Source organism: Cnephaeus nilssonii, assembly GCF_951640355.1.
Source record: "Cnephaeus nilssonii genome assembly, chromosome: 12".
NCBI classification, from domain to species: Eukaryota; Metazoa; Chordata; class Mammalia; order Chiroptera; family Vespertilionidae; genus Cnephaeus; species Cnephaeus nilssonii.
In genome coordinates this window covers 37,000,967-37,020,362 of record NC_137083.1, presented here as the reverse complement: position 1 = coordinate 37,020,362, position 19,396 = coordinate 37,000,967, and the positions used below count along the sequence as shown (strand labels likewise).

At 37.7% G+C, this 19,396-nt stretch overlaps 1 protein-coding gene and 1 pseudogene across 3 annotated transcripts in view; both read right to left on the bottom strand.

The window, feature by feature from the left end:
• MAGI2 (membrane associated guanylate kinase, WW and PDZ domain containing 2) overlaps positions 1-19,396 on the bottom strand; it is a gene marked incomplete at both ends in the record, with an annotated part of 1,165,889 nt that overhangs the window by 928,933 nt on the left and 217,560 nt on the right. The window lies entirely within an intron of this gene.
• On the bottom strand, positions 12,094-13,016 carry LOC307107945 (WD repeat-containing protein SL1-17-like; annotated as a pseudogene). Its single transcript has one exon. The product of its transcript is annotated as a WD repeat-containing protein SL1-17-like (transcript).

Genomic DNA, 19,396 nt, shown 5'->3' with positions numbered 1-19,396 from the left:
CAGGCGACCAACTACCTTAGTTTAAGAAACCTATTTCTTACCAAGACACTCTTACTGACAAACCAAGAGCTGTTGCTGAAGTGACCTTATTTCCATGAGCCACATTTGCCAGCATTTTATGTTGGCTGTGACGAGAAGCTAAGGCATCATGGAAGGCAGTAATCCACAGTGAACATGGAAGGACACAGCATCTCCTCTCCCATACATGGGTGAGCAGAAGCAGGTTAACAGTTGTAACACAAATAAATAATACAAAAATTAGTAAATAATAAAAGGATAAATTCTGTTTCACGCACTTACCACTGTAAACCTACTTTTGCCCACCCTTTTTATGTTCAGCTTAATTAAATTTCTCATCTTTGGCTGAAATAACCTCGTTTGCCTCTTCTTAGTCTTTAATCAATGTGTTTTTTTAACCCAGGGAAGAATTTCTTCTATAAATCCTGCCACTTGTTCCAACCTACTAATGACAAATATTACCTCTTCGGAATACCCTTATAGAGACTGAGCTCTTACATTTTGGATTTTTGAAAGCAGTTTGAGTGTAATTCTAAGATCACTGGTCACATTCTGTTATGTGACGCTACTCATTTCACTTCTTATACACTAAGGTTTATGATGAAAGTAATGGAGTAAAAAGAAAAAGTTAAATCTTTGTGTCCGTCACAAGGCGTGCCATGTTGCCTTACATGGACATGTGCACAAGGCGGGAGTAATAAACTGAATAGGGAGGAGGGGAAGAATGAGAAGATTGGAATAAAAATACTTGCCCCACCTTGGCTCATGCCACCTCTTCACTAGACTTGATGACTTTGTGATGCCTTCTGCTCCCATGCTGGGTGTCCACCAGTAACAAAAATCATATAAAACATGTATTACCTATATAAAACGTGTATTTTTAGACCCTAGGATAGACTCTCCAAAATATGTCTATGTCCTAATCCCAGCAGCCTGTGAATATGTTACCTTGCAGGACAGAAGGCACATCACAGTTACAATTAAATTAAGGTTATTGAGATGGGAAGATTACCTTGGATTATCTGGGTAGGTCAAATATAATCATAGGATCTTTAAAAGAGAGACACCAGGAGATAGGATGGTGGAAGCAGAGGTTAGAGTGATGTGTTTTGCAGATGGAAGAAGGGACCAAGATCCAAAAAAATGTAGGTGGCTTCCAGAATCCAGAAAAGGTATGGACATTGATTTTCCCTTGGGGTCTCCAGAAGGAATACAACTCTACTGACATTTTGCTTTTAGCCCATATGATCCATTTCATACTTGTGACCTCCAGAGCTGTATGATCACAAATTTGTCATTTTAAGGCACTTAGTTTGTGGTAATTTTTTTACAGGAGCAACAGGAAACTAACCTAGACTCAATAAATCAGATTTTCTGGATGGTACCCAAGTATCTGCCATTTAAATAAGCTACCCAGTTGACTCTTGTACTCAATATTTGAGACCCTCTTTCTTAGGATTATATTTCCTTTCCATCCAATGCAATTGAACCATCCAATGTTCTAATCACAAATCTATTTCAAGGTAATTCTATTTCAAGGTAAAGTTGAGAAAAAAAAAATTTTTGTACAAAATTCCTGAAGTATGAATGCAAGAGTATTATAGGAAAGCAGAGTATACTTATTTCAAAGTCCTCTATTCCACTTTTACAAAAAAATAATTATTTTAACCATGACATCCTGTTTTGAATGAATTATGACTCCCCTTCCTTCATGCCAATATCATATATCAACACCCTAACTTCAATGTGACTACATTTGGAGATAGGGCATTTAGAGATAATTAATGTTAAATGAGGTCAAAAGAATAGAGACATAATCCATTATGATTGGTGTTCTTATAAGAAGAAAAAGAGACACCAGGGATATGTGTACACACACACCCAAAAAAAGCCATGTGAGGACACACTGAGAAGACTGCCATCTGCAAGCCAAGGAGAGCCTACCAATGTCTTAATAATCTTGGATGTCCAACCTCAGAACTGAGAGAAAATAAATTTCCACTGTTTCAGCCACTAATTATTTGGAAATTGTTATGGCAGCCCTAGAAAACTGATACACATTCCTAACCTAAGTTCCCACTGTTTCTCGTTCCTTGAAAGAGTTATTCTTATAGTTGGGATTTCAATCTCAATCATTTACCACTTGTTAAGCACTATGTTCTAGGCATAGAGTTTGTATACATTTTCTCCTACAGTTCTCCTAAAAAAAAACTCCACACAGGTGATATCATTCTGTTTTACAGATTAGAAAACAGACTCAGGGAGGTTAGAGTTGCATACAGGATATATACTGTCACACAAGGGCCTGGAACACAATCCTCATGAGGATACAATCTTCCAAAAGATGACTTTCTTAGCAATTGCCCTTACTGAACCTCTGCCATGTTGTAGGGGCTGTGAAACAAGTGGGAGGACTGTTTGGTCTCAGGAGTGTTATCTGTATGGAAGGAAGGCTATCAGAATACAAGGAGGAAATCTGGTGAGTAGATGAAGATACATGTTTAGTTCTTTATTATAATTCTAGATCCATAGGCAACAGTCACATTATTACCTGGATGTAATGGCTATTTCCATAGTAATAACAGTTTAAGCAAATGGACCAAACAGCCTAATGTGTAACCTAATGTTTAATTTCAGTTATTACAAGAGCCTGCAGTTCTGGTGAGCATGGTTCTTATTTACAACACTATCAGAAAGTTCATGAAAAGGAGGGGGAGATGAGAATGATTCTTGAATTTTAGTAATGGTATGAACTCTAAGCAGGGTTTGTTTTGTTTAAATGCCCCTCTGATGCTCTGCTGTGTGGAAGAAAGCAGATTTACAAAGGCAAATACAGAGATTAGCTTTAATTTTCCTGGAATACACTTGGCATCACCTATAGCTCTAGAGGCTACATTTAGAAGATTTTAGAAGGTCTTTTATGGGTCATTTGGCTTGTTCAAGGTTTTTTATTTCTGACAATGAAAGCCAATCACATGTGCTGGCTTACAACAATTTAAAAACATTTTTTTTAATGCCATTGTGGAGAAATGGTGTGGTCCAGGAGATTTTGTGCTGCATGTAGAATTCTAAGCATTGGAGGCTGATTTCTTGTTTTGTCATTGACTTGCTAGGTAATTTTTTGCAAGTCATTTAACTTCTGCATATCTATTTTTTTTAATTCTCCAAAAAGGGAAATATAATCTTTAAAATCCATAAGCTTCTCAAAAGAATATAAGTTTCTCTCTGTTCTATGAATAGAACTTGAAATATTCTTTCCTCTGAGACCATGCTAATTATAATTGTATACTGTTTATGTATTCATAGTGTGTGTAGTGCTTAAAAATAGAACTAGAATATAAGAACTCACCCTAAGTCTTAAAATATGAGAATAGTAGTGAAAAACAGGGGAATTCTGACCTCTCGATTAATGATTTGAGCATTAAAAAGTCAAAACAGCACAACTATTCATGACTTCACTCAGGGTCTCCAATTTGAACTTCAGATTATGAACCATAATCAATATTATAAAATATTATTTCAAAATTCTAGGATGTATTTTCCAGTTATTCTTTTTTAATATAATATATATTTTTATTGATTTCAGGCAGGAAAGGAGAGGGAGGGAGAGAGAGAGAAACATCAATGATGAGAAAGAATCATTGATTGGCTGCCTCCTGCATGCCCCCTACTGGGGATTGAGCCCGCAACCTTGGCATGTGCCCTTGACCAGAATCAAACCTGGGACCCTTCAGTCCACAGGCTGATGCTCTATCCACTGAGCCAAACCAGCCAGGGGTCCAGTTATTCTTAATATTTGATCTATTTCATATATTGTTTTCCTACCATGCTGGTCCCTAGAGATCAAAGAAATGACATGGTGTTTAATCACATAAACATTATGAGATTATTCTAAGATATTTTATTCAATGTAAATAACTTCCATTTTAATTGTTGGCAATGACAACATTATTAAGTATATGAAGTTCTTAGGTTTACTTATAGAATTAATACTAACTTAATTTCCCAGTGCCTTCATCAGTTTCTGAATGTTTCTAGGTTTTCCAATAAAAAGCATCTAGTAGAAATGAACAACACAAACCCTAAATCCCTATAATTATAACTTTCCTCCCTTCTCAAATTCCCAATTTCTATGACAGTCTCTCAAAAACTTGGATCCTTATTTCAACTCTTTCATTTTCCTGTCTTGCATTATCTTCATCAGGTATAACATTAACCAAATAATTTCTTTGTTCCAGATAATGTGTTGGATACTGATAATATAGAAAACAAGAAGATATGATTCTTGTCTTAATGGATTTTCATGTATTTGACTCTGCAGAAAGTTACCAAGTCCCTCCAATTTTTTCTTTCAAATGTCTATACCCTGTTGCCATTGCAACTGGTCTAAATCTCCAGTACCTTGGTCATGAATTAATAAAACATCTCCTTCATGGCCAAATTAATTTCTTACCCTGTTATATTCTATAATAGTAACTTCTCTCATTACTTCCCCAAATAATGGTGCACACCATTTTTATTTTAATGTTCCTTTAGGCCTATGTTTATCATGTGTTTGCTCAAAAGCCAATCATTTTAATGTACCGTATTTAACTCAGTAATCAAGGCAGATGTCCAAATAATATTGCTTTCACTAGTATCCAAAATGAAATTTCAACTCCAGAATCGCCAGCTTTTTGCTACCCCACTACTGACCATCCCAAGACTGACTTCTCTGTGGCTTTGTTCATGTTTTTTTTTTTCTCAGATATGAAAGGGATGCCAATATTTACATAAATTCTTAACATATCGTTTGAAGCAGAAGTCCCATTATCTAAAAAAATCCAGCTTTGGTCCTAGCCAGCTTGGCTCAGTGGATAGAGCATCAGACTGGGGACTAAAGCTTTCCGGGTTCGATTCCAGTCAAGGGCACGTATCTCGGTTGCAGGCTCCTCCCCAACCCGGACTCTGGTCGAGGGGCGTACAGGAGGCAACCAATCAATGTGTTTCTCTCACATCAATATTCCTCTCTGTCTTTCCTTCTCTCTTCCACTCTCTCTAAAAATCAATGAAAAAATATCCTCAGCTGAGGATTATAAATAAATAAATAAATAAATAAATAAATAAATAAATAAATAAAACATATAAAAATAAAAAAATTCCAGCTTTGCAGGATAACTATATTTTCAATACTTATACAATGCCTCGCATGTAATGCATAATATAGTAATTTTATGCAGTTGGATATTATTAATCTTTCTTATTTCACCTATGTTATCTTGACCGCAGGGTCAATACTCTGTCTCTCCTGGCTCTTTAACACACACATGTTGGTTGGGCACAAAAGCTACAAAACAAAATAAAACTTTCTCACAGTCAAAGTGAGGTATACATCCTGACTTTAATTACAGTCAGTAGAGACACTATTGAAGATTAACTAGAAATAAGCTTTCATGTGGCAACTTTCACAACATTTTCTTCTTTTATTTCCTATTTCTTTTATCTGTTCTGTTACACAAATTCTTTGATTGCTGGTGTTTATATTTATACACTGGTGTCTTAAAATCTCCCATAATTAAAGTGTGTATTATCAAAACTTACTTTACTTCTCTAATATATGAGTTTGGCTCATACTAAAAATAAATTTGTTATTAAAGCTGATTGAGAGACACATTTTATCTTTCAAGATTTTTAATAGGAAGAATGCTTCTAAACTGAAGTTACATCCTTGAGACTGCATGCCTAGGTCATGAGATACCTAACTGGGAAGAGCACCCAAAGACAGGTGTGTTGAAGGCCTGAAACAGTAGAATATTTCTTGTGAATGTGCATATGTGTGAGTATATGTTTTTATGTGTGTAATAATAACAATACTATTACAATAATGATGTCAACATGTGGATTTAGACCTAAAATATGTATAGGCACTTAGCAGAACATAAATTTAAAGCAAGTCTAAAGATCTGGAATCCCTCTTATTTTACTTACCCTGACACTCTACCATTAATCATGCCAGTTGTAGGTCTTCAGTTGTGCCTCCTATCCAGCATCCTTTAAGTTGTTCCCATCTTGAGAATGTCTTGATCCTCTCAGTCATGGTCTCTGATCCACCAGCACAGAGGTTGGAAAGTTTTCCATACAATAAACAGGGAGCACATCAGCCACAGTGCCTGCCCTTCTTGCTTTTTGACAAGTGACACTTTTCCTGACACTACTATTAGCTTCATTTCCATATGCCATGCTTCACACATCTCAGGTGACACCATGCCTTACTCCTTTCATAAAAGGCTTTTGAAGTTTTGTTCTGTTAAGTGAACAAGTAGTGAAAATAAAAGATTGCTAAAACAATTTTTTTTTCAAATGTCCTTCCTCTATTATAATCTAGACAAATGGTCATGGTAAATTGGGTGCAATCAGTACATACAGTTCTCACTCTCAACATAAAAGCAGGCAACAAAATTTTACACAGTGCTTCTAGTAATTTTGGTTTTAAGTTGTGCAAACTAGGAAGTTAGATGCATAAAGCAGACAGGTGATGTCAAACCTCTCAAATCTGGCTCTAAGAATATAGGTAGGGATAACCTGCTAATTTCCAATATTCAATGATGTGAAGGTATCAAAATATACAAATACTTATTTGTTGCAACATTTACTAAGATAAAGACATGTCCTAAAACTGTCTTGATTAAATAACTGACACATGTCCATAGTTCTGAATGTGCACCTATTTTGCCCAACTTTAGATGACCATGCTCTTTTTGTGTTGGAAATATTACTCAAATGATAAGGAGTACAATGTAAGAACTCTGACCACACTATCACAATGGCAGTATAGGTGGCTAACATTGAACTTCAAATCCTACAATACTTCAGGACTATTGGCTAAAAACAGAAACCAGTGAACCACGCCTAGTTAGATATAGAACCAATATGAGCTTCTGCTTTTCAGCACAGATTAGAATTAATTCTGGTAATTTGTAAGAACTTTTAAACAATAGTTAATACATCTGATAACTTAAATATGCCCTCAAATTTCAATATTACTATCATGTGTAGAGTGTAACATTAAAAGAGAGAATAAATTATAGAAAAGATATGTTCATAAATGTAGACAAAGTACTCAGAACAGTGCCAAGCACCGTATAACTATTGCATATTATCTACAAAATAAGTACCTATAGTGAGAATTGAGTAAATTCATATAAAGCACATTATGCCTGTCACGTAGTAAGCACTCAATGTGAATATTAATTACCTAAAAGCAGGTAGCAAGTATTATTACTCCCATTTTATAGATGAAGAAACTGATGATTAGAAATTCAAACAAATCATTTCAAAGTTCAAACAGTTCGAATTATAAATATGAAAGTCAACACATTCAAATTTTTCCTTTTAACATTTCTATAGAATATTTCTTTGTTGACACGCCTGACCCTTGCCCCCTCCGCTTAACCCTTCTATTTGTTTCTGTGAATACTCAATGTGACCATGTCTCTCAGTCAAGGAAAGTGCTGCTGCTCTAATTGTGGCTCTGCACTCATATTAAAGTTATTGTTTCATTTTTGGTTTCTATGGAAATGAAATTTCTGACTTTCCTGCTAGGTTTGGGAATGTTATTCTAAGAGTCCATGTGGTTCTTCACAGAAATAGAGGAGCTGGCTTGGACTTTAACATTAGGAAGTCATTATCTAACATGCTTTAGGTACAAGAAAGGATATACTACTTCCTAGAAAATACATATGCTCAAGCTGTGTTAAGCTTGTTCCAAAAAGCATATTTTTCTTCATACTTTATTTTTCTGTTGGAAATATACCTAGAAATATATATGCTCTTGTCTTCTGTTTTATATTTCTTTCAAACAGATTTTTTTAAACCCCCCACCCCCCACATACTTCACAGCCCATTCATTACCCTGGGTTCCCAGGGGATACTAGAAGAAATGCATGATGTTCTATAGAGTATGTGAATTCTTAAAATAATAGTCTGTTGATTTGATCTCAACAGGGAAATATTATAATATCATCGTTGAGCTGTTAAAAAAGAAACCACCTACAACTAAACAAAATGTATTCTAGGCAAACATCTGCAGAAAGAGCGATGAATTAGGGAGAGCACACAGGAAGATCTAATCTAGTCCTGCTGTGAAAATCCAGGTTGAAAAAAAGAAGCCAATAAAACATGTACTGGCTGCACTATCAGTCCTCAGAAGACTAAGGCTGATGATCATTTGTCTATTTCAAAGAGCCCACAGAGCATCTGGCTTCTGAATCTGTACCACTCCAGAACTGAAGTCTCCAGGGATTTTAATTTCTGCATTCATTTTTAGGGAATCAGAAATACATAATGTCTGACATATTTGTTTTCACTAGTGAAGGCTGATGCTAGTGAAGTAGGAGAACTCATTTCACCATTAAAGAATTTGGTCATAGGGCACTAATGGAATGGCATGCATTCCAAACCATGCTCATGCACAGCCTTGCTGCCCAGAGGATGTTTCTCTCCGATTCAGCAATTTTGGTTTGGGGCATGGGAGAAAGATGGACTTTCAAGGACTAGTACACTCAGTTACTATCCCCTTCTTTATGTCACTAATTTTTTTAGGAGTTGGCACTGAAGAGAGTGATTGATGCGCCTTTTTATTTTGGAAGAAATCAAAAGCTACACTAAAACTCTGTTCACACCCTACAATCCAAATACTGTTCTTTTTTTTAATGTTTTTTTTTTTTCTTTTATTGATTTCAGAGAGGAAGGGAGAGGGAGAGAGAGAGATGGAAACATCAAGGATGAGATCATTGACTGGCTGCCTCCTGCATGCCCCACCCTGGGGATCAAGCATGCATGTGCCCTGACTGGGAATTGAACTGTGCCCTCCTGGTTCATAGGTCGATGCTCAACCACTGAGACACTATGGCCAGGTAAGTTCTTTTGAGCTTGCTTAATTTATGAGAAAAGGCTCATTTTGTGAGCTTTAAATTAGGACACACAAAGCTAGACTCAGTTGTTATTTGGAAGAACAAGAGTAGAATCAGCCTTAGGCAAATGTGGAAGGAGATAAAGCTTGAATTACTGGGACAACCAACACTTTCCCTTTCCCACCTTCTTTCCATTTATATTCTTCTTAGTCTCTTGCAATTCCCAGGGGCCCATGTCTTACATTAAAACTTTCTTATTTTGGAAGATACATATTATGATTTGAACATTTTTGGTTTCCTGCCTCTTATCCTGTGTCCTTGTTTCGTTAGGGTCGAACTTTTGAGTGATATACCCCACCTCCCATAAATGTATTGTCAATTCTCTTCTGATAATGATGAATTAAAAACATTTTACTAGACATTTACTTCTAAAGTAAACCTAAAACTTAGAAACACTTGGCAGAGATTATATTTACTGAATGACTCACTTGTCTCTATATAAAAGAGAACTTTATCAATATAATTAATTACATAAATAACTTGTTCTAAAACTAGTACTTCTCTTCATTTTGATATTCTCACAGAGTGTTGATCATGGAATAAATGTTTAATAATATCATTTCCAAGAATTTTTAAATGATTTTTCATATCAGAAAACCATAATTCACTTTTCCATTCTTTTTAACAAATTTAAGTATCCAAGATGTCAAGATTGAAAGAAATTTGTGGGACTAAGCAGTCTTCTGGGTTTTTTTTTTTTAAGAAGACTACAGAATCAACAACAACTAATATTTACTAGATAATTGCATGTGAAAGTTCAGGTTTTGTATTAAATTGTGAATTCTTCTTTAGGAAACCATTAATAAAATGAAAGACAACCCACTGAATGGCAAACATACTCACAAATGATACATCTAATAAGGGGTTAATTTCCAACATTTTTAAAGAACTCATACAACTCAACACCAAGAAAACAAACAACCCAATTTAAAAATGGGCAAAGGACCTGAACAGACACTCCTCTAAAGAGGACATACAGATGGCCAACAGTCATATGAAAATATGCTCAAAGTCACTAATCATCAGAGAAATGCAAATTAAAACCACAATGAGATATCACCTCACACCTGTTTGTTGATTTATTCATGATGGCTATCATGAATAAATCAACAAACAACAGTATTGGTGAGGATGTGGAGAAAAAGGAACCCTTGTGCACAGTTGGTAGGAATGCAGATTGGTACAACCACTGTGGAAAGCAGTATGGAGTTACCTAAAAAAATTAGAAACAAAACGGCCTTATGACCAAGCTATTCCACTTCTGGGAATATATATGAAGAAACTCGAAACACTAATTTGAAGAATATATGCACCCCTATGTTCATTGCAGCACCATTTACAGTAAGCAAGGTTCCAAAGCAGTGCAAGTTCCAACAATAGGTAAGTAAATACAAAAGCTGTGGTGCATTTACACAATGGAAAACTACTCAGGTGTAAAAAAAAGAAGGAAATCTTATCTTTTGTGACAGCATGGATGGACCTGGAAAGTATTATGCTAAGTGAAATAAGCCAGTCAGAGAAAGACAAATACCGTATGATTCCACTTACATGTGAAATCTAATGAAGAAAATAAACAAATAAGCAAAATAGAAATAGACTGATAGATACAGAAAACAGACTAACAGTTGTCAGAGAGGAGGAGGGTTGGGGGGATGGCTGAAAAAGGTAAAAGGATTAAGCCAAAAACAAACAAACATAAAAACAAAAATACAAACTCATGTACACAGATTACAGTATGGAAATTACCAGTATGGAAAGGGATGCGGGGGGCCGGGGTTAGAAGAGCATAAAGAGGGGATAAATGATGATGGAAAGAGAATTGACTTTGGATGGTGAATACACAATACAAATGACGTGTTATAGAATGTACACTTGAAACATATAGAATTTTATTAACCAATGTTGCCCCAATAAATTAAATAAAATGTTTTAAAAAGGCAAAAAATGGTGATTTTTTTTCTTTTGAGAGCTGACTAATAGAGCATTTTAAAATAAGTGCACTAGTTAAGGGCATTGATATTACTCCAATTAAACTTCAGGTTGTGTACTTATTGAATTGTATTTATTTAAACTGGGTTCATAGCCTTTTTCCCCCTCTGCAATTATCATGCAGATTAAACACACACACACACACACACACACACACACACACACACACACACACAACACATTTGGCTCCTCAAAGCAGTTGTACATGTTGAAATAATAAATTATAATTATGTTGCAGCAGACAAAGAAGGCTATATATCTTACATATTTGCAGGAATTGGTCATCCCTGTTATTTTTCGATAGCATGCATTTTTAGAATTCCATGTAACTTTTTGCTTGTTCCCTTGCAGCTCATCAATTCTTGTTGTGGGATTTTTAAAAAAAAGTGCTTTATAAAAATTTTAATGCCTAATTATATAAAAAAGAAAAGAGAATAATCCAACAAATGGCATGTTTAATCATGGAGCTTTATCTAGCTAAATTAGACACTTGCAATAAAAATATATTAGTGAGTTATTTTCTGCTAAAATTTATTATAAACTATGCCTATTCTTTATTTTTATCCAATTCATAGTAAATATTCTGAGACCCTAAGAGCACAGAGGGAGATGTAAATTAATTTCTATCATTAAAATTGAGTCTTTGATAATAAGTATAGTGTAGCTGTGGGTGTACAATAGAAATATCCCCCAGAAGTCAACCACTAATCTTCAGATAAAGCTATTTTCTGAAATTATTCTAAAAGGCAGCCTAAACTGCATTCTGGACTTCAGGAGAGTGTAACAGAGGGTAGGTAAATTTTATAGGGATAATTTAAAAAAATGAGAACAAAGGGAGACAAGTCTAGGTGTGGCTTCTTATGGATTTGTACATAAAAACTGTTAGAAGTGGAGGGGACCTTAGATGTATAAAACAGACTCCTTTTAAAAAATATTATTTATTTATTTCATTAAGAACACTACGTTAAACTATGAACAGCACTTCCAATAACACATGAAAAGATTTATGTTGTATCTACAAAATTTAAGTTTCTGCTATAATAAATGCTGTACTTCTTTTAAACTAGAAAAATAAGGAATGTTATGTTCAATCTGTACATTCTCTCAGCAGCATTAGCCTGGAAGACCTCAACATTTAAATTGGACAATCACAGATGTGAATTTCCTGATCATCTCCAACAGACACAATTTTTCAGCCATTTCCATTGTATTTTACTCCCCGGACCTGATCCTGGTGGTTGATGGTGTGAATGCAAGGCCTCCTTCCAACATCCCAGACTTTTACACTTTTGTCAGATGAACTGGAAACAAAGTGAGGACAGAACGCCACACTCAGCACCCAGGATGCGTGGTCACTCAGAGTGCCCCTGTTGGCATGTTGGACATCATAGATCTTGATGTAGCCATCATCTGAAGCAGCGACGAGGAGTGAGAATGCGGGGTAAAGGTCAAAGAGCAAATGGGCATAGCAGGGCCTTCCAGCGTGTGCAGCAGTTTTCCAGTTGCAATATCAAAAATATTGATGATTCTGTCTATAGCCCCACTGGGCAGATACTTCCCATCAGGACTATATGCAATACTTAGAATGAACTTTCCACTCGTGTCCAAAGAATATTCCTTTTTCCCACTTTCCACACCAAAAATGTTCCCTTTCCCCACATGCGTTCCTGTAGCCAGATACTGGGAATCAGGTGAAAAGGCCAAAGTCCAGGCATCCACCCATCCTGCATCTATAGGCTTTATCTGTTTGTCCTTCCCCAAGTCCCAGAAAGGAATGGGCGCATTGAGAGAACTGGATGCAGCCGTGGGCAGGGGGTGGCTCATGTCCACAGACACCATGCCCAGTGATTCCCTCCAGACTCCACAGCATGCTCAGCCTCTCATCACGCCATTTCTAGGCCACTACCAGGTCATCCAGGGACCCTGTGACTACTGTCCCAGAGTTTTCTTTCTTGTTTGTCCCCCAGGCCATTAACCAAATGGCATCATCGTGGGCTTTCCCTTGTTTGAAGAGAATATTGTACTGGTTGGTCATTTCTTCAGACAAGGATGAAGCACTAAAGGCCAGGCAGCTCTGTCCCGTGATGGGAGGCTCCCTACCTAAGAAGACAGCATGGTCCTTCTCTGGAAAAGTTCAGTTAGGATGGTCCATTCATCTACTAGGACAGGGACCTCTCCCACAGACACAAGCCCTCACCTCAAGGCTGCACAGAATATTCCCAGGATGCACCCCGAGAGGCAGCAGGATAAAGGGAGTCACAGAATCCACCTCGGGCCTGCTCGGGTGCACCATGCCTCACCTGCCCCTCCCACCACCCAGGCCATCAGCAGCCCCTGTGACAGCGCCTCCCACCAACCATGAAGACCGACTCACACAGTCCTTTGTTAGATCCTTGTCCAAGCCTTCAGGTATCTGAAGTCCAGAAAACTTAGTGTTATAGTAGATTGTGAGAGAATACAGAAAAAAGAAAAAAAAAAACAGGAAAAAAAACACCACACTAGTCTAACTGAAATTCAGGGAAGCCAGCTCAGAAAAGTTGGAGACAATCAAAAAGGAACAAATTAAGAACCCTTGGGGGTACAAGGTAAAGTAGGACTTCAACTCCCCTTCCTTATTTATGTAATGGAAATAATGTGCGATTTCTCATTTAAAGGTAAAGATGAAAGGACACATATGGAAAAGAGACTGTTTAACTGCTGGTGTGCAAAAGAATATCAAAGTGCCTATAAAATACACATAACCAACAAAGCATCAAACAGATTCATATGTCACTAGGGCAAGAAACACTATTTGAAATACAATCTGAAAGGAAGAATTATACTTTTTTCATCTACGAAAAACATTTTATCTCGCTGACAGTGTTTTTGTCAAGATTCATACTTCTCCTGTGGTTAATGTTTGTAAAGCACCGTGTGCTCTTCGGTAGGAAGGATTTATACATGGACACCAAGTCAGTGTCTGAATAAATGATTTTTAAAAGAACCGAACTTCAATTTTAAGATTTAGTTTGGTTTAAAAAAGTATTCCTTCTTTTGAGATTCAAGGCAGGCAAATCTATGTTATTTTCCTAAAATTAATTGCCAGCACAAAACACACAAGTTTTTTTTCTGAGCCAGGCAGCAGAGTTTGGTGGATCACAAGCCTGCATGGTAAGCCCAGTGGACTGGGGAAGTGCTCTCAAAATACTAAATGTCTGAATCTGGATCTCAGGAGATCCCAGAACCTGTCACATGTATAAAGTCCTCCAGGTGTTTATGTAGAGAATACAGGTTAGGGAATTAGAGGTATTGTCCAGACATAACATTGACCACCCAAATCATCCATGCTCTATAAACATAAGGAGACATTAGTGCTTACTGAAGTGAGAACATTCACCTCTCTCTTATTGCAAGATAAATTAGAGTTGAAGCATCAATTTCAACCTTATGTTATCCTGAGACAGAACATTGATTTGAGATTTTAAAAGGCTTTCTCTACAACTATTATTATTATAAATGTCTTGATAAAATCATTTCTATTTTATTCATCTTAGTATCTTTAGTACGTGGCACACACTTCTGCTAAATCCAGACAAATAAACTATCACCTAGTCATTTACAGAAAAAAATATGTAATAGTAAATAAAAAAATATAAGATTTCAGGATTTTAGTGGAAGAGATAAACAGTAAACTCAGAAACAAATAAATATCTAGGATACTTTAAAGAAATGGTAAGTACTGGGAATAAAACAGGATCACGTGATAGACGGTGAGGCGAGCTCGGATAGGCAAGTATTTATTTAAATGGATAGTCCGGGAAGGTACTTCTGAGGAGATAAGCTTTGAGCAGATAGCCAACAAGTGAACATCAGGGGATGGGATGACCCAGGCAGGGGAACAGTGAAAGCAAAGGCAAAGTACAGAATGAGCTCAATGAGTTTGAGAAACACAAAGAAGGGCAAGTATATGGAATATCGAGAGTCAAAGGTAAAGCGGTAGGGGATTAGAATATCCAGCAGTAGAAACTGGGAATGGAGGTGGTGGTATGACCTAGAATGACATGAAAGCTGGTCTGAGGTAAGGCTGTGTGCCTTGATGGTGAAATGTGGCAATGACTTTGGTTTCTGTAAGACCTGTGCTCCAGTACTGGCTTCATTGATTACTAGGGAAGTGACCCTAGATATACATCTTAATCTAACTCTAATTACCTTCTTTGGTAAAATAGGGATTTATAATTAAAATACATTACAGCATGCACATATGCATATATAAACATATAAATTTATATTTTTCAATCTGAAATAGTACAAACAATGCTAACGAGGTATGGATAGAACAACAAATACGTGATCAATTATTTGTACTACAAACTCTTGGCTGGTAAATCCTGATCTTGGAGTTGTAGCCATAATTACTGCTTATGCAGTCTCTTCCAAAACGGAACTAAATCAAAAGCAGACTCTTCTACACTAATGTAGTCTCTGATCCAGATATATACTCCTGACAATTTTAGCTGGGAAGATGGTTCAGCTGACAATGCTAAGAAGCATATAGTTACTTTGTTCTGGAATATTCTAGGCTTTCCCGAAAATACTGTGCCCGGGTTTGTCCTGATTCACACTGAACAACCTAACATTTCATTCCATGCTCATTTGAGAAAGAACAACAGGAATCTATAATACATGAGCTATTAAGAAAAATATGACAGCTATACTAGTATGTGACGTAGGGACTACAAAGCAGAGCCTTTGTAGTAAGTTTTCTCATTGGCTGGCAGATATATTTCTTCTTCAATCATTCATGTATCTAATGCTAGGAATGCATAAACTAACACATACTATATGGTGCTTGCTACATAATAAGCATCAAATACATTGTATCTATTATTAGGCTATTGATGACCATGCAAAATGATTTTCTAAAATAGACTAATTCTTTTTTTAACAGCATTTAAAATTTTTCCTTTCATATTCTTTGTTATTAAATTTATTGGGGTGACATTGGTTAATAAAATTACATAGGATTCAGGTATACAAGTCCATATAGAATACATCATCTGAATATTGTATTGTGTGATCACCACCCTGAGTCGAGTCTCCTTCCATCATCATTTACCTCTCATGCACTTTTTTCTACCTCCCCCCACACCTCCCTTTACCTCTGGTAATCACCATACTATTGTCTGTGTGTCTATGAGTTTATGTGTGTATGTATGTGTGTGTGTGTGTGTATGTTTTGCTTAATCCCTTTATCTTTTTAACACAAGCCCTTAACCCCTTCCCCTCTGACAGCCTTTAGATTTACAAGCCCCACCCAGTCTTCCTTATTTGGAATGCCAGGAGATCCCAAATATGTGTATTTTGAGGAGGCTTCCCAGTGATTTTGAGGTGTTTTGCTAAGTCTAGCCTTGCAAGCCTATGCCTTTTCTGAATCTACGAGAAAACAAACACGTTTTGTTGTACTCTTTGGCTTTTTTATGTGAGTGTGACATTTAAATAAGCATGATATTCATAACCCTTTCATTTAAGTATAAAATCACCTTTTATGACTTATCAATCTATAGTCCATATATTCATTTCCAAATTGAATCAGTGGGTTGCATTTCTTTATGGGGCATTTTCCCCCTCTGAATACCCAATAATATTTCACTTTCTGAAGAATGTTTGACTCCAAAGGTTGCTTCAGCATTAGCAACAACCATATTCTTTTATTTGAGAACTAGAGGCCCAATGCACGAAATTCATGCAAGAGTATAGGCCTCTGCTGCCCCGGCAGCCTTGGCCGCCCTCGCAGCCCTGGCTTCATCCAGAAGGTCATCCGGAGGGTTGTTCCGCTGTTCGGCCTTTAGGTCGATTTGCATATTGCTCTCTAATTATTATAGATGCTTTCAATAATTTTTATATCATTAAAATCTTAGTTCCCCTAAATATAATTTGTTTTACAAGCCACTTATTGTTTCATACCTTCAAGGAACTTCATTTAGTCATCCACTCAACACCTGCTCATTGAATGCCCACTAGGCTGTTAGAAGCATGGGTGAGAAACAGACCTAGATCTGTCCCCCATGGAGTTCACAGTTTATCTGTTAGGGTGCAGGCAATAATAGAATAGTTTTACAAATAAAGAACACAAATTGTGTTAAGATATTTGAAGAAAAACCTCCTGGAGTCATAAAATCACATAACGCGGGGAGGGGGGGGGGGCGCATGGCCTAGTTAGAGGGACAGCAGGGAAGACCTCTGGAGTGAGCTCAGAAATGCAATGAAAGCATCTGAGTTACCTAGATGAAGAGGAGGGCAATGCATCTAGTTGATGAGCAATAAAGGCCCCGAGAGGCTGTAAGAGAAGGTGGGTGTGGTAGAGGTATAAAAGGAGATTGGAGTAAGTGAGGTGAAGACCAGGAGTGAGGTCTGGGATGGACTTGTCCTAAACACAGTGGAAGCCCTGGCAGAAGTTTTGTAAAAATTTCTATTGAATTTTCTATTGATGTTTCAAATGTATAATTCTATAATACATCATCTATATATTGTAATGGCAGGGTTTTAAGCAAAAAGAGATAGAGGGTCAGATTGGCACTTGACTTCAGTGGAGGAAGGGCTGAAGAAGAGCAAAGCAGAGACCATTCAGTAAGTGTTCATGCAAAGCCTAAGATTCACGGATAAAGCCTTATTACTTCCATGGTCGCCTTTCACTGGTGATCTAGTATCTAAAAAACTAAAGTCCCTGCATTTTCCATGCCAAAACAGAATAATTAAGAAATAGAAAAGCTCAATTAAAAGAAGAAAGGTAAAATAACTAATTTTTATGCCATCTTTTGCCAACAACTTTTATCAATCACTTTATAATATACTAGAATCCCGGTGCATGAAATTCGTGCACGGCGGGGGGTTGTCCCTCAGCCCAGCCTGTACCCTCTCCAATATGGGATGTCCGACTGCCCGTTTAGGCCCGATCCTGGTGGGATCGGGCCTAAACGGGCAGTCGGACATCCCTCTCACAATCCAGGACTGCTGGGTCCCAACTGCTTGCCTGCCTGCCTTCCTGATTGCCCCTAACCGCTTCTGCCTGCCAGCCTGATCACCCCCTAACCACTCCACTGCCAGCCTGGTTGATGCTTAACTGATCCCCTGCCAGCCTGTTTGCCCCCAACTTCCCTCCTCTGCCAGCCTGGTCACCCCTAACTGCCCTCTCCTGCAGGGTTGATCACCTCTAACTGCCCTCCCTTGCAAGCCTGGTCCCTCTCAACTACCCTCCCTTGCAGGCCGGGTGCCTCCCAACTGCCCTCTCCTGCTGACCATCTTGTGGTGGCCATCTTGTGTCCACATGGGGGCAGGATCTTTGACCACATGGGGCAGCTATATTGTGTGTTTCAGTGATGATCAATCTGTATATTACTCTTTTATTAGATAAGATAGAGGCCTGGTGCACGGGTGGGGGCCAGCTGGTTTGCCCTGAAGGGTGTCCCGGATCAGGGTGGGGTTCCCTTGGGGCGTGTGGCGGCCTGTGTGAGGGGCCTGTGGTGGTTTGCAGGCCGGCCACACCTGCTGGCAACCCAAGCAGAGGCCCTGGTATCTGGGATTTATTTTCCTTCTACAATTGAAACTTTGTAGCCTGGAGCGGAGCCACACCTGCTGCTCCCTCCGGGGCGGCAGCCATTTCTGTGGCAGTTAATTCACCTTCTACAATTGAAACTTTGTAGCCTTAAGCGGGTGAGCCCGGCCAGGGTGTGCGGAAAGCTTTGCTTCCCCTGTTGCCGCTGGCAACACTGGCCTGCTCTCTCAAGCTCTGTTCTGCTGCCATTTCTGTTTGAATTTGTTTACTTTCTATAATTGAAACTTTGTAGCTTGAGTGGAGGCTTAGGCCTGCAATGGCTATGGAAAGCTTGGCTTGCTCTGTTACCTGGGAAACCTTGCTCTCTGTGGCTGTAGCCATCTTGGTTTGGGTTAATTTGCATACTCGCCCTGATTGGCTGGTGGGTGTGGCTTGGCTGGTGGGCATGGCTTGTGGAGCGGAGTGATGGTTAATTTGCATATTACCATTTTATTAGAGAGGATATTTTCCCTTTGCATTCTAATTTCTAACTCTAAATTCCCTTTTTGGGGGGAACCTGTAATGTTTTATTTTCTTAAGTAAAAAAGCAATATTCTTATAGAGGCCCATTCACAACTGTCAGGGGTTGTAGATAATGCTTCTTTGAATATCTTTCACCAGGTGAAAATTAGTTTCAGTTTATCCTAACCAGATAAAATTTCTATTTGTACCTTTTCAAAGACAAATTTGAAAGTCTTTAATGCAATATTCATTGAATCTCAGTGATTAAAAAAAAAAATCTTGATTTCAGCATTTGACAAAAGAGCAAAGAAAACCCAAAATATCAACTTTGCTAAATGGCATTTGCATGTCAAGCTTCCTTCTCTTGACTTGAAAAAATCTTACTTTATTACCAATTTGATTGCAT